General features: G+C 50.3%; 1 protein-coding gene across 3 annotated transcripts in view; it reads left to right on the forward strand.

Moving 5' to 3' along the window:
- LOC138580854 (very long chain fatty acid elongase 4-like) overlaps window positions 1-23,713 on the forward strand; it is a 298,176-nt gene that overhangs the window by 62,342 nt on the left and 212,121 nt on the right. The window contains exon 1 of one of the 3 annotated variants that reach the window (XM_069651731.1): window positions 702-1,178. The exons of the other annotated variants lie outside the window; for them this stretch is intronic. The gene's annotated coding sequence lies outside the window, so the exon portion shown is untranslated. Of the gene's footprint in view, window positions 1-701; window positions 1,179-23,713 lie in introns of those variants that run through there. 3 annotated transcript variants of the gene reach the window in all.

A 23,713-nucleotide genomic window follows, 5' to 3' on the forward strand; every position in this document is an offset into this window, starting at 1 on the left:
GTGTAACTGGCCCTGCTCATACTGGACCAGAAATTGGCACCACTTAGGTAGTTTGGCAAACAAGTAGCAAACTGTGATTTGCAAATCTAGGACACCTTTTTTAGATAGATCATGACTGGCTGCTATACTTTTATTTCGATTTTCAAATGATTGAAAGCATAAACACCCTCGTCACTTTTCCAGCTGTAACCACGATGACTGCATGTGGCAGCTGGTCCCAAAATCCAACACACTTGTAAAGAGGCCTAAAGTGAGACGAACTGGCGTTGATGATCGCACGTTACCGGGATATTGTAGGCCCGTTGATTTAGTTTTGTGAGAACGTTATCCTATGCACGAACATACGAGAAATGTACCCCCAGTCGGTCTGATGGTAAAACTGGGAAATTACGAGGGTGGTAAAGGTAAATCCATTGTCACACCTCCGAGGCCAACTAGGCCCCCCTGCGTCATGCCGTCTTGGTGTTCACAAGCACACGGACCCGTTGCTCTGTTTACATTAGGCACAACCCTGAAGCCAGTTAAACGAGTGCACTGTTCATATTACCGCTAGGGCGTAAATAAACCTGCCCTTGTTCCATTTCATAACATGGCAGTTGGGCTTGTCTTTCTTTTACTTTCTGGCACTTCAACGTGTAGTTGGGCCTTTCGTCTCATAGCTCCAGAACTACCGGTACCAGAATTCAAATGGCATATCCGGAAAGATGTTAATGATGATGTTGAGGTATCTGGAGGGCACACAGACGTCTGCCTATTGATGTCCGAGGAAAATGCGAATGCCGCGCCCACGTCACGCGGTCTACGCCTCCCGCTACTAGCGCTGGCAGTATTCCAACTTCTTAGAAGCGTGGGTCCGCCCACGCCTCCGATAATTGAAAGAAAGAAAAAGAAAGAAACTTCTTAGAAAGAACCAAGTCCACGAGGTCACAGGTCGCCAAGTTCAAGAACGGTGCCCCTTTGTCGCTGCTGTGCATTGTTCAGAATTTCAGCTCTGGTGGCACACAGTGCTGACCGTCAGCACTGGCGGGGGAGGAGAGCGTGACAGGGGTGGTTTTGTAACCCTTCTCACAGAAGCCCTGTTATCTGTGCAGGGGGAGTGGTTTAACTGGAACGCGCGGAGACACCAGCAGCATCGGAGTCCGCAGAGCCCCGAGCAGTGGGCGCCCAGGTGCTTGCAGGTAAGGAGGGGGTGCTGGGAATTTAGGGCAGCTTGGAGTAAGCCACTGGACGGGTGTACAGCTGCACGCAGCCAAATGGAACGTGGGGCCTGAGCTACAAATCGCAGTATGCGGTGCTGGAAATGATTGATTTTACCCACCAGCAAGTGTGGGGAGGGGGTGTTTGTATTGTATTTGATAATTTTGTGAAACGTTCAAATAAACTCAACACAAATAAAATAAAAACGATCAGAACAGTTTTGCCTAAGATCACAAAGCAGCACCCCCACTTCTGAATACATATTAGCCCTTTAGGCTAAGTAGTGTGGGCTGGCTTTGCTCCTCTTACCAGATCCCTAACTAAATAATAACTCACAGACAAATTATGTTTATGGAAAAGTTGTAGGCCGTAGGCATTTTATTTTCTTACAGAAAATACAACAAAACAAAATCAGTACACTGCCATATGCTTTTGGGCACCTTGTGTCCAGTCCCGAAGTTGCCCAAGGCTCCTCCTGAGTCCTTGTTATCCCTGGGACTTCGTTCCTGGGCACATGCCGCCTACGACATGTCTTGCGACATGTCTTGGACCGTGTACCGAAAGAATACTCGGCGTTCCCACTTCTGCTTGCTCCTTCTTTTTTGGACCGTGTACCGAACGAGTACTCGCCGTACCGGCTCCTGCCTGCACCCCTCTTCTTCCGTTATTATTGTAGGGTGGGTTGGGTGGCAAACGTTTTTCCTTCCCCTTATCAGGCACTAAGAGCCTACCCGAGAGAGGTGAGCTCTTACCTGGTTTGTGCCGCCTCTCCTTTTCCTGGCTTACTTATACACCCCCGGCCTTTTGTTCCTTCTTGAGGGCGGCCAGGTTACCCCCCTGGCCCCTTGCAGTTATATTTCGCACCTTCCCAGGTGCTGCTTCCTGCCCTTTCCTGGGCTTTTGTTTCTTGTGGCGCCGTTCGGACTCCCCTCCCTACGCTTTCACGCCGTTTTGCCCCACTCCGTGCCTAAACTCCCAGACCCTCTATCGTTCCACATTTCATGTGGCCCGGGGACTGGGGCATAGGCTGAGTAGTGTGGGCTCGCTTTGCTCCTCTTACCAGATCCCTAACTAAATAATAAATCGCAGACAAATTATGTTTATGGAAAAGTTGTAGGCCGTATGCATTTTATTTTCTTACAGAAAATACAACACAACAAAATCAATACACTGCCATATGCTTTTGGGCACCTTGTGTCCAGTCCCGAAGTTGCCCAAGGCTCCTCCTGAGTCCTTGTTATCCATGGGCCTTCATTCCTGGGCACATGCCGCCACACCTGAGCGGGTGTTCCCCCCGCCCGCTCAGGTCCCCCCCAAAAGCACCCTACCTACAACCCCGTTCTTGGAGTGCTCTGAAAATGTTGTCGGAAAAAACCCCCATCCCTTTCCTTGATAGGTGTACCCCATCCTGGTGAAACATGTCCGGATTGTTCCGGTGTAGACCATGTTTTATGAAGTGCAGCCCTGTGCTCTTGCAGTACTCTTCTACTGATTTATTTAGTTTCTTTCTGGCTATTTCGATTGCGTGCCTCTTCTGTGCCCCATACCAGACCCTTCTTGGTATTATTTCTGACATAAAAATCTTGGTTTTCCACCAGCTGCGGGCTATGCTATGCAGCGACTCGCAAATGTTCCTTTGTAATTTACCCCTATTTGTGCTCACCAGGTCGTCCCCTCCGTGATGTATAACTAGGTACTTGGGGGGCGGGGGGTCCCTGAAACCTATCCGGTCCGACAGCCTGTCGTGAATGTCCTCCCAGTGCATCCCCGGGAGGCCCCACCAGGACGTAATTGTGTTTCTGAAATGTAGTCCTTGCTTCTCTTCTTCCAGCCACCTGCCTGCCCGGGTCACGAAAGAGTGCCCCACTATCCATGCCGATTTGTAGGGTCCGGCCTCTATGGAAACGGGGAAGATAAGTGTTATATCAGTTCCTCCCTTATGTATTTTTTAAAACATTGCGACTTCCATCCCCCAATTCCTCTCACACCCTTCGCTCCCAGGCCCCCCGCCCATGCAGAGGTTGCTGCTCCTATTCTGAAAGAGTGTGTTCCAAATTCGGCTGGACCCCATCCTGCTTTTGCCACCGCCTGTTTCAATACCGCCTGAAACTGGTACCTGCTGAGTGTGCTCCCATCCCTATGTATTAATAGCTGCCCGTCGACCTCTGGTCGAAGATCTAGGAATTCTTGGGTGATGCATCTGGGACAGTGGTCCTTCTCTCTGATGCAATTGAGGTCTATTGCTCTCCCCTTCCCCGTTTGGTCTGTTTTAGATTTCTTTAGCATTATAGACATCCCCTTGTTTCCCATACTAATGTCTTTCCTTGTCAGGCCGTCTCCTGCCACTGTATTACTGGCCACCAGTTCCCCTACCCTGAAAGCCCCATCGTATGCTAGTGCAAATGCTGCCCTGAACAGCGCGGTTTCGTACGTGCTGCTGCATGTGTCTCGTAGTACCTTTAACAGAATTATCAACTTCCCAAAATTTACCGGCCTTCTGTTATCTGGTTTCTTCTCCTCTAATTTCGCCCATCCTCTCATAGCGTATTTTATTTTAGCGCTGTCGGTTGGGTCCGGTATGCCCGCCACTTTTGTGGTATATGCCACCGCCGCTAGGTGCGCTGCTGCTCAGCTTTTCTTTTTCCCTTTGGCAGATGCCCCTTCGAGAAATTCACAACATTTTTTCCATTGACATTTTTTCCACCTCTTTTACACCTGTTTCCACCAACACATCTTTTACATGCTTTTAGTACTGCTTAACCGTTTTGTACGTTAGGGCGTTCCTGGTCAGCTTGTCAATGACCCTTTGCTTTCTCCCACTTCTTTTGAGTCGACCTTGTTTCCTAGCTCTTTCCCCCATGCGCATAACGCGACCCATATCGGGAAGAGCTCCAGCAGCGTTATGTTTTTTGTCCATTCCGCCACCTGCCATGTTTTTGGCCACTTGCCTGCACACCATTGTTTCCCCAGTATCGCGCCAAAACCAAGGCCACCTGCTGCATCGGTGAACAACACCTTTTTACCTTCCTCGTTTACCGGTGAGCGCCATATCACCGACCCATTGCAGTATTTCAGAAATTCTGCCCACACTTCCAGATCTCTCTTGATTCCTTCCACTAGCCTGACTCTATGGTGCCCCTTTTGTAGCACCTCTCGTTTTCAGCTCAATACTTCTCTGGAACACCCTCCCCTGTAGTATGACTCTTCCTGCGAAGTTCAGCTTTCCTGCCAGCGCTTGCAATTCTCTCACTGTCACTTTGTTTCTTCCTTGTAGTTCCTTTATTGTCTTCAGCAGATCTGTCACCTTGTCATCCGGGATCCGGCACCTTCCTTTGTTTGAGTCAATTTCTATTCCTAGGAATTGGATAATCTGCATTGGGCCCATCGTTTTCTCCTCCGCCAGTGGAAAACCCCACTCGCTTGTTATTTCCACAAATTTATCCAGGGTTGCCCTGCATAGCTCTGAACCTTTGGGCCCAACGAATAAAAAATCGTCCAGGTAATGTACCATCATGGACTCCTTCATCTCTTCTGTTACCGACCATTGCAAAAATGAATTTACCCTCTCAAAATATGTGCATGAGGTGGCGCACCCCATAGGGAGACATTTGTCGATGAAGTATTCCCCCTCCCAATGCATACATAACCATCTTTGAGATCTGCTGTTGACTGGCAACAGGCAGAATGCAGATTTAATGTCTGCTTTCGCCATACATTCCCCTTTTCCTGCTTTCCTGACCAGTTCTACTGCCTCCTCGAAGTCTGAATATGATACTGTTGCATCGCTCTGGGCGATGCCGTCGTTCACCGTGGCCCCCGGCGGGTAGGATAGGTGGTGTATCAGCCTGTATTCCCCTTCGTCTTTTTTCGGCACCAGCCCCAGTGGAGAGCATATAAATTCTTCGAATGGTAAAGCCGTAAAAGGGCCCTCCGCCCTCCCCAGTTCTACCTCTTTCCGGATCTTACTGGTCACTATCTCTCTGTTCTCGGTTGCCGACTTTAGGTTCCTAGGAATGTCTTGCGCTCCCTGCCCAGTAAATGGGATGTTAAAACCTTCTCTAAAGTCTTGTCTGATCTGATCTGCCGTTTCCTGGTCTGGGTATTTCTGGAGCCACCCTTCCATCCTCTCAATTTTTTACTGGCGTGGCCCCCTTCCCGCCCCAGTTCTTATTTCCGCGTCTCATCGCTTCTGCCGCTTGGAGCTGCGGCCCTTGTGCACTTGGAGCTGCTGTCGTCACCCTTACATCTCTCGCACTTGTGGCTGAACTTGCACTTCCATCCCCCACTACAGGGTACCCCCTTTTCAAAATTCCGTCATTGTCCTGGTTCTGCTCGTGTTGTTCCCATGCTCCTGCTGCCACCCCCCCCCCTGCGCTGTCGGGGGCAGGCTGCTCTGCCACCCTCTCTGTGACCCATAATTTCTGCTCCGAAAACTCTGGTCTCTATTTCTGTCATAACTGGATTCGTACCTTCTGTTATTGTATCTATAATCCGCTTTGTAATCATTCTGCCAATATTGCCTTCTCTGCTGCCCCCCTCTGCTTCGCTCCTTGGAATCCCATTTCTCCTTCAGCACATTAAATATGTAGAGATTAAAATTTTCTTCGTCCCAACCCATATCCGGAAAGCAGTCCATCTCCTTTCTGAACTCGTGATCATACTCCAGCCATGCGTCACCCCCAAACGCTGCATGTACCTTCAGCACCCTCTGCTGATACGCCACTAATGCTACCCCGTCTTCTGGGAATTTTTGTAATATAATTGTAGACATTATGGTGAAGGCCGCCATCCAGTTGTCAAAATTCCTTACCACTGGCCCCTTTTTTAGTATCGATCAATTCCTTCCTCCATATTTCTCCTTTACTTTGTCATTTATGTACCAAGCCATTTCTTTCATTGACCTGCCCTGTGCATCTTTACCCATGGTTGGCCTGCCATATTTCGTCATGAGTGGCCCCCCCATTTTCTGCCGCTGCCACCGTCAGTGCTTCCCCCGGCGGTGGGTCCCCTAACACTGTTGCCCCTGGTGCCCCCGTCGGCACCCCCGGTTGTGGGTTGGGGCCTTGCGGTGCTCCACCTGCGTTTGGCCCTATCGGTGGCGCCGGGACTGGGGTTTCCCTGGGTTCTGCCCCTGCCCCCCGCCCCTCTCTGTTTCTCCCTGCTCACCACTCCTCTCCATTTTACCCAAGCCCTTAGATGGTCCCTTTCTTCGTCATCACTGCTTGCTTCAGTTGAGGAACTCCCCTGCCGCTCCTCCCTGGATCCCTTCTCCCGTCTGCTCTTCTTGCCATTGGTTCTGGGCGACTTACCCGAAACCGTGACGCAATTTTTTAAAACATTTTTACGATTTTATTCCCCACATTATTATTCACAGTACCTTTTTGTTTTTATCTTTTTTCTTTCTCTTGGTCGGTGCCTCTGTCTGTTCCTCCGATCTCTTCGACTCCGCTCTCCCCCTCTTCTGTCCTTGCGGTACCTCGTCTTCTCCTTCGCTGCTGCTGGGCTCTATGAACAGCAAAGGTGACGTTGCCTTCGCCCTTTCTTCTTTCTGCATTATCCCCAGCACCCATTGTGCCCCGTATTCTTTCTCTGCCTTTCTCGCCCATTCTGAGAATTCTTGAGCCCTTTTTGCTCTTCCTTCCGCCATCCTTCTCGTCTGAATTCTGTCAGCCACCCTTTTCGGCTCCTCCACACTGTGCGTCCTCTGCTTTTTCTGGTTTTCTACTCCCGATCTTCCTCGCCCGTCTCGTTTGTCCACGACGAAGGTGCTTTGTTCGCTCACAGCTGGTACTTCTGGGTCGCTCCCGCTCCGGCACAACTGGGCGAACTCGTAGCCACTGCGTTTAGGTCAAATTTAAGAGGAGGTGGAAATGCGTGAGCCCGCAAGAGCAAACGTTTTTCCTTCCCCTTATCCAGGCATTAAGAGCCTACCCGAGAGAGGTGAGCTCTTACCTGGTTTGTGCCGCCTCTCCTTTTCCTGGCTTACTTATACACCACCAGCCTTTTGTTCCTTCTTGAGGGCGGCCGGGTTACCCCCCTGGCCCCTTGCTGTTATATTTCGCACCTTCCCAGGTGCTGCTTCCTGCCCTTTCCTGGGCTTTTGTTTCTTGTGGCGTCGTTCGAACGCCCCTCCCTACACTTTCACGCCGTTTTCCCCCACCCCGCGCCTAAACTCCCAGACCCTCTATCGTCCCGCATTTCATGCGGCCCGGGGCCTGGGGCATAAGTGCCATGGGTATTTCCCCCCAGTGCCAGGGCCTTTTTTTGGTGATTTCGGTATGTGGCCATTCAATGCCTTGTAACTTTTTTGTTACATGAGATATCTCGGTCAAATTTGGCCCCTTTGGTTCCCCCACATGTAGGCGGTTGGAACGCCACCCAGGAATCCTAGGTTGCTGTAGGGGGGTGAGAGTAAATAAGCAAAAAGGGGGAAAATGTTGGGTTTTTTCAAAAAATGGCAATAAAATGATGTACAAAGAAGCCTATGGTTTTTTCCTTGTAAGAGCTAGGAACAAATGGTTTGCTGTGCTGAATTCCCCGATTTCCTGGCTTTCAAGAACAGGTTGAGTGGAAATGGAAAAAAATATTTTGATGTGGTTATCAACTGTTTTGTGAGAGGTAGCCGATTTTGGCCATTTTTGCCAATTGGACATGCATGGACGAAATGGGAGAAAAGGGTAGGAAAGCCGAATTGGAGTACAGAAGGGCATATATTCCTGAAAAGTAGACAAATTTCCATGTTTAGGAAGGGGTGATTTGCGTAGATCAGGCAAACACTAGGTAGGGGAAAATGCCATAGATTGGGGGGAAAAGCGGGAAAATGACCGAAAAAAAAGGTATGTGTTGGACGTGGTTGGCTTGGTACCGCAATGGCTTCTATGAATTTTGAGAAAAGCAATGCTCCGCTACATTCCCCCGACTCTTGCAGTTAGGAAAGCACACATTTTTGTAGTGTTTTACAAAACAAGCATTACCACAAGCCAAACACTGAGCCATGGTACACAGGATTTTTACGCTCACGGCCTGAACAGACGCACTTAGCATGTGTAAATGGGGAAAACCAATGTGGTGAGGAACGGCAAGCATACATTTTTTGAAAGAGCACAGGTGAACCTTTTCAAGGGTAGGTGACTTGTGCAGGTTACAAAGGTGTATGGTGCCTAAACCAGCGACTAAATGTAGGTCACATTTGGGAAATAAAAGGGTTGTGACAAAGGGCACCAGCAAATGGGTCAAAAAGTTATGAAAAGCACACAAACACAACAAATGTCATACCTTCCCGTGTTCCCACAGGTGTCCTGATGAAAACGGTAATAAACATGTGTGGGTGCACCCACCTGGGGGCCAAGGGGAAAGCCTAAAACACAAGTAACCCCAAGTCTGTTTGGACACCTGAATTTCAGACTCTCTGCCGACCGGCACACCATACAGATATGGGCCTCGGGTGTCCAAGCCACCAAGGAAAACTGGGGACCCCAGACAAAGTGAACATTGTGTTTTTCCCCCACCAAATATCACACTTTGTCGTGGATTGTGGCTAATAAAAACTGGGGCAATTTGTGCAAGGTAGACTTCTGTGGATTCCCACGGGTGTCTTCTTTTGGGAAATGCATGGGGTTCCCTGTTTTCCTTGCTGGCTTCGACACCCTAGGCCCAAATCTGTAGGTTGCCCGTATGAACAAAATGTGCTGTGGCGAAAGGCTTGAGGTTCCCAGCGGGTTACCCTTTTCATTTTGTGCCCCCGGTAGGTGCACCCACACATGAGGTACCTTTTTCGTCGGGACACCTGTGGGAACGTGAGAAGGTATGACATCTGTTGTTGGAGACGTGTTTTGGTGAGTGTACACAGGGAAATGTCTCTGAAATTGGATGGAAATGAAGACAATTCTCATACCTTTCGCTCTGGCCACCCACCGAAACATACCGCCAACACCACATGGTCTACCTTTCCGCGTCCCCACACTTGTCCCGATGAAAGCGGTACCTCACATGTGTGGGTGCATCTACCGGGGGTGCGAAAGGAAAAGGGTAACCCACTGGTAACCCCAAGCTACAGATTTGGGCCTAGGGTGTCGAAGCCAGCAAGGAAAACGGGGAACCCCCATGCATTTCCCTCAAGAGGACACCCGTGGGAATCCACAGAGGTCTGATTTACGCAAATCGGCCCAGAATTTATTACCCAGAACCCCCAGCATAGACCCACATGGGAGAAGGGTGCCCAAGGCCAGGGATATTACCGCCGACTTTGCTGGAGCCCTGGCTGCCCTGCGTTACAGCTTCTCCCCACCAAGGAGTCTCGGCAGTGTGCCAATACCTCCCCGAAGGGAAAAGCTGTAAGGCAGCCCAGCCGCAACTCCAGGACAGTTGGAGGTGATCTGCCCAGACGGGCCATTACCACCCACACCACCAACAATCCAGCCCCAGTCTCACCCACCCCACTGACAGTGGGCCCCAACAATAGAATAATAAAAAACAGTGCTCACATAATGTTGCAGCTGCTCGGGTAGAAAAAGCTGTGAACAAAACAAAAAACATGTTACCTACGGTCACACCAGCAAAATGTACCCCTCCCCGGGGGCAGATAAGGGGGGGGCTGTCCTGCACTCCTTCCTGGGCTCAGGCGTCCGTTCCTAGGAGCAGATATCTGGTCCCAGGGAGGGCTGCATGTCATGGCACCCACTCCATTGCGGTTGGGGGGCGATGGGGTCAACGCCCCATCCCATTAGAAAATTCCCGACCCTTTGGGGTGCTCCACCGCCCCCTCTAAAAAGCGTTCCACCATTTTCACTTTTTTCCTTTGGTAACCCAACTCCCCTTGGTGCAGAGAGGCACATTGGTGTGCCAATCTGGTGCCGGGTTGCCCAAACCTCACTGTCCCACCCACTGGGGGGCCTGTCCCACGATTTTTGGGAGCCCTCTCCACCCTCAACCCAAATGGGTGGCGGGGGCACCTCATGCAGGCCTCCCTGGGCCTCCTACAAACGCCTGCGTGAGGTACACCCCCCCTCCATTTGGGGTGGGGGGAGAGGGCCCCCCAAAAATGATGGTCAGGCCCCCCAGTGGGTGGGGCAGTAAGGTTTGGGCACCCCAGCTCCAGATTGGCACACCAATGTGCCCCTCTGCGCCAAGGCAAGTTTCGTAAACAAAGAAAAAAATGGAAAAGGTACACTACACTTTAGGGCGGGCTGAGGGGCACCCTAAACCGCCAGGTAATTTTCTAATATAATGGGGGGTGGTCACCTGTCTGCCTCCAGGGGTCATTATATATGTGCCCCCATGCTTTGGGGGCCGGGGGGGCTAGGGCTGCTTACTGTAAGCAGCCCCCCTCCCCCCACGTCACAAACGTTTCCCTGGTGTCTAGTCGGCATTGCTGCCCCCGCATCAAGCGCTCTGCGCCCGATCCGCGGGCAGCAATGCTGTCAAACAGGGTGTCGTTGGAAAGGGGAGAACCTCCCCTTTCCAACGACACCTCCCTCGATCTCCGGCTTGAAATACAGCCGGAGATCGAGGGGGAGAAAGGTGAACACTTACCTTATATTTTCACTGCAGCAGCCTGAAATGGCTTTACGCACGCCGACGTGAAACTGAAGGTAATCCAGCCCCCTGGCAGTGAGGGGGGACCTCCCCCTCACATAGCCCGGGGGTTGGATTACTGTTTTGTGTGATCGCACAAAACAAGGTGCCAAAAAGGGCGAGCTATCTCGTCCTTGGCACTGCACATACACTTTCAAGGACAAGATACCTCGTCCTTGGCAATTAAAGGGTTAAAAGGGTATCTCAGTGGAGTAACTTTTCTGAAAATGTTGGAGGGGGGGGGGGACATGACATCTGAAGAACAGGTGCCCCAGCTAAATGAATGGGGACAAAATGGTGTGCCTCGTTTGTAATACAATTATCCTCAATCGGTGGTTTCACTGTACATTTTGTCCTTTTAGTGAGGTGGGTGTAGGTGTGCACATTATGCAGGTTTTTGGACTGCAGGCATGAGCAATGCACAAGTGACATTCGACCCCACGTTGAAAATGTGCACACCTTTTAAACCTAAAAAGCTGTGCTTCATATATGTCATGCAGAGTCCAATCTTAAGCGATTTCAGGGGGCAAGATCAGACACGCAAGTGGTTTTGTGAGTAAGTGCCTCCCACCTGATCCTCACAACCATGTTTCTGCCCCCGATTTAAAGCGTTCAGAACTGACTAAAATAAATTAAGGGTAAAATGGATTTTTCGAGATCCTGGCTAGACATTTTTTGCCAGATCTGGGAAAATCGGGCCCATTGTTCAGCACTGACAGTTTGTCATTAAATTCGTCTCTGTCACGGTGTGTACATTATTTGCGTTCATGGGTTATACGTTTTGCTCCCCAACAGGACCTCGAACCCCAACTGAAATCTTTTGAAACTAAACATTCTACTGAGTACATGAACAATCCATATTCCATCTTCATACTCCGCGTTCCACCAGAGCCATATTACAACACATCTCTACCCCTTACCCATTGCACATATAAACTCTTTACACAAAAGAACTGTACCCAGGCACCCAAAACAGTGAACTATGTACACATCACAGGTTTACTTATCTAGTCTTCCCTGAGGGGGGAGAACACATTTCCATTGCTGAACTGTAGGTTGGGAGTTATGAACATTTCTCTCATTGCATTAGCTTGACCTTTACCACGCTTGACATGTTCCACACTTAACCTCCCTGCACTGCCCCTCTCAACACCTCCATTACCTGTACAGGGTTGGAATACAACCTATCCCCCTTTTTCTTCACAACTCCTTCGCACCCGATCACCTACTCCCACTTCCAACCTCCTCCCTGATTCCTCATTCGTCCTTCTCACCCACTCCTTTCCTCTTATCCATCCTGCCCCTCACTTCTTCCACCACAGTCTGATTTGTGTGCCCTTCCTAACCAAGGAGGTGAAACCCTGGTACTAGGTTTCCTTTCCCCTCATTAATTCAAAGGGCCTCACTCCCCCGGACATATGTCGGGCGAGTCGCAATGCATACAATCTATCCCTCACTACCATGTTCCTGTCTTTCCCACATGCTCCTGCCATCCGCACTGCCTCCATTACACAACCTTTCCACCATTCCATTGGTTTGTGGCTGATATATTGCTGTCCTATTGTTTCACCCCACACAGTCTAAGATATTCCTGGAAATATCCACCAACAAATTGTGTCCCGTTATCAGTCAAAACAGACCCGGGTTGGCCTTCCCTCACCAATACATTATGCAAAAACTCAACCGTAGCCTGAGCTGAATCTCTCTTACAACTCAAAATTCAGTCCATCGTGAAGATAAATCAACTAGAACAACAATTTCCCCGACCATTCCCCAAATCCACGGGTCCCAATAAATCCAGCGCTATTTTACTCCACACCCTCTTGGGTGTATCTACTTTCACGATCGGCTGCTGGCACGCCTCAGTGTTCTTACATGATACATCAAATGCAAAACATTTCCCCACTAGCTTCTCCAAATCTCGATCAAACCCAGGCCACCAATTATCATCTCCCAAGACCCCTTTGGTCTTTGCTACGTCTATGTGGCCTTCTTGTGCAATATCCACCAACTTCCTCCTCAAACCTTGGGGAACAACTGCGCAATCCCATATATACAAAATACCGCCCTTCACACACAATTCCGACCTCACCTCCCATAGACTCCTCTCCTCACCAGTCAATCTTTTTTCCGGCCATCCGGCTTGTATAAAATGCACGACTCACTTAAACATCTCCTCCTCCCTCAAGACTCTTGACCACTCCGTCATGGGTAGCATACAACGTATCAGTGACGGCCTCCTCTCCAAGACAGTCACACACCTCATTCTCTCACACTTAGTCTAGAAACATGGTCGACCAACACATTGGGTCTCATCACGAGTTTGGCGGTAACCCTTAAATGTGGCGGTAGCGCTATAACCGCTGCATTTAAGGGTCCGCCAAATCACAGCTTCTGCTAGCTGGGGGGGAAACACGCTGAAATTTCGCGCTCATACCGCCAGCGGGAAATCCACCGGCAGTAAGAGCGCAAACTTTCCCCATTGAGCCCATTGGGGAATGGGGAATGCGGCATTCCCGAATGGGCTCAATGGGGAATGGGGATTTCCCGAAAAGCATCTTGCAGAACTGAAACATGCCCTTGTGAGTAATAAAGGCTGCCAACTTTTTTTTTTTTTTTTTTTTAAACTTTTATTTATTGGCACAAAGGTCAAGATAGGCACAGTTCAAAGTACATAGCAATGGGCTGACAACACAACCGTACATTCGGCACCACACCATGATCAGGTTATACATCACAAGCTGATAGCAACTGACAACGCGGGGAGGTGCTGAGAAGCACAAAGGGAAAGCACAAAACCAATAGGAGAAGCTAGATCACCCGAGGCATATCGGGCTGACCTGGTAGGGGAGATGAGGTCAGTTCCACTTCATCTCTGCCATTTAAATAGCTACGAAATTCCGACCAGACGTTTTTGGGTCGAGATGTCGGAGGTAGGGATCCAATGTATTCCTCTTCGCACATTTGTGTCCAGGTAAGGGCTGTCAGCCACATCGTAAAAGTGGGAGGATTGCGGCGCTTCCAACATTGCAAAATGCATCTTTTGGCCACCATAATGCTTACATTTACAAATTTTGCCATTTTCCTTACATTCTCCCCCTCCCAAGTACCAAATAGTATGGCGAGTGGCTCCATAGTTACCGGAGAACCAACTATTTCGGAGAGTGCCTCTGTCACAGCCGTCCAGAATGTGTTGAGGGCGGGGCAAGCCCAGAACATGTGTACATGGTCTGCCTCACAGGATTTGCATTTGGGGCACACAGGGGTCTGGGTGCCTGTGAATGACGCCACTCTACACGGTGTGTAATAGAGCCCATTAAGTAGCTTAAATTGTATGCAGCGGAATCTGGCGCTTAGGGAGACCCTTCGTGTGTGTGTACACATTATGCCCCAGAGATCGTCTGTGATTTCAACTCCGAGTTCCCTAGCCCAAGCCTCACGCGGGAGTTGTCCGCAGTGTTATTCAGTTGCATCTTGTACAAATTAGAAATTATGCTTTTGGCGCCTCCGGAATTTGCTATATATTGTATTTCAGGAGAGTCTGGGGGTTCAATAGGGAATGAGGGCCACATCGATCGCACCGCAGCTCTAAGTCTATAGTACTGCAGCATTTCGAGTGGAGAATTGGAGTGATCAGAGCGCCATGTTTGGGGGGGTGATAAAAACACCATCGGGGAAGAGGTCAGTAAGAGCACGGTATCCCAGGTTTTCCCAGTAGCGTATGAGATTTGGATCATGTGTGGGGGGGGGGGGGGAGTCCGGGAAACTGCCACAGGGGAAGCCACTTGTAGTATGGGCGCTGTTCCTGGTCAGAGCCTAGGATGCTACTCCAGGCCCTAAGTGTAGCGGCCACCGGGTCCGCATGAGCATCTGTTTGGAATGCCTGGTTCAGTAGCAAAGACATAATGTTAGTTCCACCTCCCGCTAGTTTCTCAAGTTTTACGTGTATGGGCGGATTCTGGAGCGTGTACCAATGGGAGGCATGGTGGGCCTGTGCAGCGTTCCAGTACAGGCGAAGGTCTGGGGCCGTGAAACCCCCTTTGTCGTAGGGCAGCGTCATGTGTTGCCACTTCTTGCGGAGCGAGCCTGGGAACCAGAGAAATTGTGCGCACTCCGAGTGGAGCTTTTTGAAGTATTGGATCCCAGGCCAGATCGGCACGTTAGCAAAGACATACAGGAGTTTGGGGACCACTACCATCTTTATCAGAGAGAGTCTGCCCGCTAGTGATAGAGGTAGGTTGCGCCATTTGGAGAACCTGGAGAAGACTAGGTGGGCTACTGCCTCGTAGTTGTCTGTCAGTAGGGAGGCCTTGGCTAGTGATATTTGTACCCCGAGATACCTAACCCCACCCGGGGACCAGTGTAGAGGGTACTCACAAGACGGTCGTTGGGTTGCCACAGTAAGAGGGAAAATTTCGGACTTAGAGTAGTTGATTGTGAAGCCTGAGAACGTACCTATCTTAGTGATATCACGGATGATCGGGTCCAAATATGTGGAAGGATTTCTGACATACAGGAGCACGTCGTCTGCATATAGAGAGATGATCTCTGGTGCATCCTTTAATCGTATGCCTTTCTTGCCGTGCCGACCCCGTATATGATCAGCCATGGGTTCTATGGCGAACGCAAAAAGGAGGGGAGAGAATGGGCATCCCTGATGAGTGCCTCTGTGTAGCGTAAAGGGAGAGGAGGGAACCGAGTTCACAAGAACTCTAGCACGTGGGTCCGTGTATAGCAGTTTTATGTAAGAGATCATTTTTGGACCCACACCCATTTTCTCCAGCACGGCCCACAGATCTTGCCATGAGACCATATCAAAAGCCTTTTGGGCATCTAGCATTACCGCCACCGCATCCGCGCCTGGGTCAATTCTGGACATCACGTTGAATAGGCGGCGGATGTTCAGCGTGGTGGATCTACACGGGATGAAGCCGCTCTGGTCCTCATGGATCATGTGGGACATGAAAGGGAGAAACCTGTTAGCAATTATCTTAGCGAAGATTTTCGTGTCGGTATTAATAAGGGATAGGGGTCTGTAAGACCCACATTCGTCTGGGGGTTTTCCAGGTTTGGGGAGGACAATTATTAAAGCTTCTCTAAGGGAGGGGGGGAGACTATTCATACGAAGCGATTCGGCCCAGACCCCGTGTAGCACAGGCGCTAGTATGGCCACATGCTCCTGGTAGAACTCAGAAGTGAGCCCATCCGGGCCAGGCGCCTTGTTTTTGGGGAGGACCGATATCACCTGAACTATCTCCTCCAGGGTAAATGGGGCGTCTAATATTTCCTGGGTGTCTTGGGAGATAAGGGTCATAGGGATGCTCTCAAGGAGGTCGTCTAGGTCTTGGGCAGAGTGTTCTGGTTGGGGACCATACAGATTGGCGTAGAAGCTAGTGAAAGTGTCTAGTATAGACTGATCTGACCAGTGCCTCACGCCACTGCCATCTATGATGTTGTCGATGCGGGTCCCACCAGTCTCAGCACGCACTAGCCTGGCCAGGGTTCTACCCGGTCTATCCCCCTCCCCATATCTACGGGCCGCGTCAGGGCGTGTATGGTATTGTACCTCCCTCATAGCGTGTGACTCAAACTTTTCCAGCTCTGACCTGATTGCAGCTAGGGTCGTCGGAGACTGAGTGGTCAGGTAGTCTTGTTCAAGTGCTTTAAGTTTGGTTTCCGAGTTGGTTAAGGCCTGCCTTATGGCCTTCAGGACCCCAGCTTCTCTGGAGATGCACATCCCCCTGATATACACCTTGAACGCCTCCCACCGAATCCCCACGGGCGTATCGGTTGTATTATTGTTTTCAAAGAATGTAGTTATATTGGTTAGGATCTCGGCTTTAAAGACAATGTCTGATAGGGCAGCGGATTTGAAGCGCCAGTGGGGTCTCGGCGGCACTGCGCTACCGAGTTGAATCTGTAGGAGTACAGGGGAATGATCAGATAGCGTGCGTGCAAGTATCGTGACATCTGCGACCTTCCCCACCAATCTGCCAGAGAGTAGAAACAGATCTATTCTTGAGGAACTGTCGTGCACAGTGGAATAAAAAGTGTAGTCTCTGTCGTGGGGGTGAAGCGTTCTCCATACATCATGTAAATTGAGGGAATCCATGTGTAGGAGGAGACGTTTGGTCGCTCGTGGTGTGGGTCTGCGACTGGTCGTCGTCCTGTCTAGTAAACTGTCCAGTGTTAGGTTCATGTCTCCCCCCCATATTATGGGGACGTCTATGTATCTCATGAGTATGGCCGTCACTCCGTCAAAGAACTCGGGGGAGTCAATGTTGGGCGTGTATACGTTGACCAGTAAGCATTCTTCGTGAGCCAGGGTGCAATGCAGGATCACATATCTGCCTTCTGCGTCAATGTGCGATGAGTGGAGAGTAAAGTGGATAGATTTATGAATAAGAGTCAGGACCCCTCTAGCCTGGGTGGAGTATTGGGTAAAATATCTGTTGAGACCCCAGGTTTGTGCAATGTTCGACGATAGGTGTTTAAGGGCATGTGTCTCCTGTAGTAGGAGAACCTTGACCCCGTGTCGTTGTGCGTAGGCCGCAATCCTACGAGCTTTCGTGAAATTTGTCAGGCCACGTACATTCCATGACATAATTTTAGTCGCCATGTAGGCAGCCTACGGGACATCCCAAGTAAAGGCACTGCTCTTGATAAATGCCATGGGTGCTGCCATACTGCACCGCTGCCATCGTGTGTAGCCCGTCTTAGCCCCTGCGCCATTTTGAATGTAACCTACCCCAACTTTCCAACCCCCCCCACCCTCACCGCCCTGTCCCAACTAGCAGTGTGTGAATACCCACCCCAAAAGTGAACTATTGGATGCCATCCCCAACTTAGCAGTGCGTGAGAAAAAGCCCAACCGGGGCGAAGACCCAAACATTTAGATTCTACAGGAATTGCAGCTGCAGTGGGGGCCACCGCTGCCGTTCCGCCCACCAGTATTGATACGAATCTCGAATAAACAACATAATCAGAAGTTCGGCTAACATAAATGAGGTTAGAGAACAAGGATGCATGTATTAGCGGACATCAAGACTAACTCATACAGGGAGGACAGCGACCAAATCTAGTCGTCGTCAATCGGGATCTCAGGTGGCTCTGCCAGTGGAATCTGTGCTTCGATTAACTTTACAGCCTCGTCCGGGACCGTGAAGAAGTAGAGCTTGTTACGATGAGTGAATTTTAGGCGTGCGGGGAAGAGCATAGCATATTCAATCTTCCTATCGCGCAGCATTTTCTTCACCCCAGTGAATCTGCGTCTCTCCATTTGCACCCCTACTGGAAAGTCAGGGAAGATCCTGATTACTTGTGAATCCATCCTTAATTCCCCCTTCTCCCTGGCCAGGCGGAGTATATGATCCCTGTCCTTGTAGCTGAGCAGTTTTGCTATGATAGGTCTGGGGAAGTCCCCTGGCCGTGGTCGAGGTGCCAGGGAGGTGGTGAGCTCTTTCGACCGTGAAGAATGGCGAGAGCTCAGGGTCATCCAGGAGATCTCTGATGAGTTTTTCCACCGCTATTTCCATTCGCCCTTGGAGTGCAGTTTCGGGGACCCCAATTATGCGAATGTTATTTCTCTGCGACCTCGATTCGAGGTCATCGCATTTAGATTTGACCTGTTTCATGTCTCGGACGAGCTCTGACACTGTGTTTTGCAGAACTTGCACATTGTCTTCAGTGGCGCCAGTCCTCTGCTCCACTTCAGTTATCCTAGTCCCGTGCTGGTCAAGCTTAGCCCTTAATGATGCCACATTCGCATTAATATCATCTAGTTTTTCATGAAATGCTGCAAAGTTTTCAGCCATGGATTCCATCATAGTGGCCAATTCTGGTTGCGGGGGGTCCGGCAGAAGGTCGCCCTCCTCCTGGGTTATAGAAGACAATGCCTGGTCACCCCTGGGTGTCGCTCTGGCGAACTTGTCCATAGCCCCGGCTTTGCTGGTGGCCCGCGATCTGTTAGACATTCTTCTGGGGAAGAGTCAGGACCAGCACGACGATATAGATGGCGGAGGAGGCCTGGAACGCCCCGCACTTTGCTGGACCACGTTGAGGCCCCGCCACGGCCACAAACGCTGCAGGTGGAGAGAGCTTGGGGAGGACAGGCGAGCCCTGTGTGACTTGTCGCTAGGAGTGTGCCCGGGCCCGCAGGCAGAGTGTCCCCCCAGGGCTGAACGGGTGAAACTGTTCACAGCAACGTGCGTTTAGATATTGGGATGTCTTCCCCCTTCTGCGGCCCCCCGGAACCAGCAGATCCGAGCGGGAGATTCCCAGCACTTGAGTATGTGGAGTTTAATCAGACATGGCACCTCAGGTGGCCATGGAAGTGATAGGATAATAAGACACAGCGGGCGGATTGCGGGGGGCCCCAAGCACCGTGGGCGCAGAGAGTTGGGGGGAAGCGGAGCAGGCTTATGTTTAGGCAGTCTCCCTTGGGTTGTATCTCGACACACTGGGTGCAATACCAGTAGCGGGGTAGTTGGAGGACCCCCAGCAGGGCGCAGAATGGCCACCAGCACCCACCTTATAGCCTTTAGGGTGGCTAGACCCGTATGTTCCTCGGTGCAGGGCTGGGGCCAGCGGGGCACTGGAGCTGTGGTCGGCCAGGGGTTAATGTTGCAGCCCACACCGCCGAGGGCTGTGCAGCAGTCCAGCACGGGTGCGCCTCAGGGGGGGGGGGCAGCGTAGCTTGTTCCTCGGTGGGGTAAGGGGGCCAATCCCGTTCACCGCTGCGGCCGCCACAGGCCGGATATGCCGCTGCGTGGATGATGGGCTTCCAAGCCCGCGAACGAATATCCCGCCGCCTCTCAATCCAGCTCAGGCGGCCCCCGATCTCCCAGCCCGGGGGGGCCGCACATGTATGTGAGCGGGCGCCGGGGTCCCAGCCCAGTCCACGGCCGCAGGAACGGGCCGGCACTCCACCCGGCTGGCAGCCGTCGGAGCAGCTGCGCCGAGCAGGCCAGCTGCGCGTGCATGGCCGGGGCGGCGGGTGTCACAGGGCGCCGCCTCGCCCGGCGCACACGGGAGAGAGGATCCAGCCGAAACAAGGGGGCCGCAGGCAATCAGCCGATGACGGTGCCCGGGGCACGGCCGCGGCCCGGCGGCCGACGCTGGAGCGGGCGGGGACGGCTCCGCAAGGAGGCCGGATGCCGCCGCCGGCCCGAGCACCTGATACTCCGGATTCCGGCTCCGATTTCGCCCCAGACTTCGGATACCAGGAGAGGAAAGCATCTGCAGAAGAATCGTGGCAGTAGTGGTAGGGGAAGGCGAGGATTACCGCCGATATCAAGCAGATTCTGGTGGGCAGGAACGGAGCTCGCTAGCTAGGCAGCCATATTGCTTGGCTGCTCAACAGCGCCCCCCAAGGCTGCCAACTTTTTTGATGTCTCCTCCAACCTTACCTGATGATGTGCAGAAGCCATATCCAGCTTCGAAAATCATTTTGCTCCCCCAATTTTTGCTAACATTTCATTCATGCTGGAAAGGGATATCCTTCTGCCACAACACACTTATTCAATTCTCTTAGGTCCACACACAGCCTTAACTCCCTATTGGCTTTCTTCACCACCACCAGTGGGGACACCCATTCTACACTCCCATCCGGCTCTATTCTGCCAGCCTCTCTCAATTTCTTAAGCTCTTGCCTTACCCCGTCCCTCAACACCATCGGAACCGGACGTAACTTTGCCGCCACAGGTGTACTCCCCTTCTTCAAGACAACCCTGTGCACCATGCCTCTCACACAGCCAATATCCCTTGAAAATACCTTGGGATACCTCTCAACCACACCCATATCCTCACTCACATGCAATACTTGCTCATCTGTGTTTGGGTCCAATCTTATTCGCAGCCCCTTTTTCTCTCTCCACCCCAATAACGTTTCGCCACTCTTGGTGACATACACCTTGCCCTGTGTTTCTCTCCCCTTGAACTGCAACCGGGCCATTAACCACCCTATCACATTTATCTTTCCCAAGTTGTACCCACCCAGGCTTCTTATCAGATGGCAATAGATCGTTCACTTTGCCACCCACTGTAATTTCATACACCTCACGTAACATTAAAGATAATTTGGCCCCTGAATCCACCATCATTCGTACCACCTTCCCATTGACGCATACATCGGCAAATGGCTGTCGCACTCATAGTCCCCTTTACACATGACCATGTTTACTGTTACAACTTCTACTCCCTCTTCTTCTTCCTCACCAGACGATTGCTGCACTTCCGCATTCACATATAATACTTTTTTCCCATTCCCAAGGGAATAATTCTTGCAACAGTTGTCCCCACCTTTTGCACTTGTTGCACGTACCCCTTCTCCAGGACACACTAGGGAACTAGTGAAGTGGTTGGCACTTGCACAACTTTTCACCCACTTTGGATCCTTTAATTATATCACTTTTGCCATCCGAGGCATCGTTCCCCTTTGATTAATCGCTTTGATCCTCTTCTTTTTCACTTTGGAATACTCTCTCCCTGGGTCTCCTACTCCTATTTTATTTTCCTTTTTTCCAAGTTCTGCAATGCACGCCATGGTATGTTCGACTCTCTTCGCTATTGAGACCACCTCATCTAGGCTCGGTTCATCCTTCAACCATAATTCCGCTCTTCTTACAACAGTGAATCATGAACTGATCCCTTATATGTTCATCTAACTTCTCCCCAAATTTGCAATTGAGGGAGAGATGCCGTAGTGCCGTGAAGTATTGTTCCACAAACTCTCCTTCTTGTTGTACTCTCACCCCAAAAGTATACCCCTCCAAAGCAGTACTCGTTTTGATATCAAAATGCCAATCCAGTTTATGTAATACCATGTCAAATTTGTTGGTACCACTTTCTTGGTCCAAGTCTGATATTTCTGGTAGGGTTTCATAGGTTTGTTGCCCTTCATAACCCAAGAAGTGCATCAGTAGCGACACCTTGCGTTCTGCTGAGATAGTATTGCCACACGCTGCCTTGCCATAATGGATGAAACCCTTCCTCCAAGGTCCCCACAACATTTTCACTGGGCCTGGGCTTGCCATAAATATGGGAGGGTCTGGTACCCCTGACACTGCCTTAGTTTATTTCCTGTGACTCTTTGGAACACCTGCACAGTTTAGTTTGTCCCCTCCCTTTTTTTTTTATTCATTATTTGTTTGTTTATTTGTTTGTTTATTATTTGATAATACGCACAAAACCCAGGGGGTAGCTGGGCGCAGCACGTACAAGGTTACTTAAGCTTAGGTTGCATACAGAGGATAAGAAGCATATCAATACAGTGCATACATGTCAATACAAGCAGTTGGAAATGAAAAACTAACATGTTACAGTATTAAAGGTGTATACAAAAAGGTAAAAGGGTAAAAGCAGAATAGTCATAGACTAGGTTTCAGGAGTATCATGGCCATAGGTACTGCGCGAATTAGTTGTCGCTGGACCAGAGCCAGTTTTTTATCTTACATCTGAAGTTGGTGTAGGGTAGGTTAGCCCTTAATGCAGTAGGCAATGCGTTCCACGCCTGGGCAGCTCTGACAGGGAAGCTAGCTCCGCCCGCTTTGGATCGTCTAAATCTAGGGGTTTCAAGCAGGAAGTGGTTGGTAGCCCTAGTGTGGTATCTGGACGATTTTCTGGTCAGTCTGGCCGAGATGTATGGGCGATGCTGTGTTGTTAAGCCCTTTGTGAGTGAACGATAGTGTCTTGAGAAGGACTCTGTCGCTGATTTTAAGCCAATGGTGGTCTTTCCTGATGTTGGAGATATGTTCTCTACGGGGTATGTCAAGGGCTGCTCTAAGAGCGTTATTTTGAAGGATTTGCAATTTATTTATGATAGTTTTTTTGGCTCCTGCATAGAGGGCATTGCAATAGTCCAGCTTGGACATTACTAATGCGTTAGCTAGTGTGATGCAGTTAGTTTTGGAAAGGTACGGTCTGCAGGTCCTGATTAATTTACAAGTATACGTTGTGGAAGATGCCAAGGAGTTAACTTGTTTTTTGAGGGATAGAGTGGAATCGAGGTAAAAGCCTAGAGTTTTTACCTCAGTTGCCACCTTGATTATGTTACCATCTATGTTGAAGTTACTATAGTTGGGACTCAGTTTTTTTAGGTTGGAGTCGGAACCCAAGATCAGTAGCTCTGTCTTGTCGTCATTTAGACAGAGGCCGTGGGAGGCCATCCATGCCTGCATGAAGAGGTACATTTTGTTTACTAGAGCTGTGTCTTCGACAAAGTTGCCAGATAGTGGTATGAGAATCTGCGTATCTTCCGCATAATTGGTGTAGGTTACCCCTAATCTGTCCAGTTTGTTGAAGAGTGGCTTAGTAAATATATTATACATTGTCGGGGGGACACATGAGCCTTGTAGGACATAACAAGTGATATGGATTGGGTCCGCTGCCGCTACAGGGGAGAACACTCTCGTCGTACGGTTAGCTAGGAAGGATTGTACCCATGCTATAGCTTCACTTGAGAAATGGGCGGCAGACGCTAAGTGGTTGCATAATACTGCATGATCCACCAGGTCAAAGGCCACTGATAGGTCAAGGTGGAGGAGCATAGCTGTAGTACCTTTATCCTTCAACTCGTCGATTTGTGTCTTGAGGTCAATAAGGGCCGTTTCAGTACCGTGAAGTGGTCTGAAGCCAGATTGCCGTGAACCTAATAGTTGGTGTGTCTCCAAGTAGTTTTGGATTTGGAGGTAGGCTACTCTACCGATGATTTTAAGGAGAAATGGGACTGTAGAAATGGGCCTGTAGTTAGTGGGGATTGCTGGGTCAAGTGTCTGTTTTTTGAGTAGGGGCAGTACCCAAGATTCTTTAAGGTTTGTAAGTACAGTACTCGTATTGAAGGAGGCGTTGATAAGTTTCGAAATGAAGGGTACTAAATCTAAGGCTGCATCCTTGATGATTTGCGCAGGGCAGCTGTCGCCTTGGCAGTTCGATGGTTTAAGGGATA

This window comes from Ambystoma mexicanum, chromosome 3p (genome assembly GCF_040938575.1).
Source record: "Ambystoma mexicanum isolate Mex_15411 chromosome 3p, UKY_AmexF1_1, whole genome shotgun sequence".
In the NCBI taxonomy this organism is placed as follows: Eukaryota; Metazoa; Chordata; class Amphibia; order Caudata; family Ambystomatidae; genus Ambystoma; species Ambystoma mexicanum.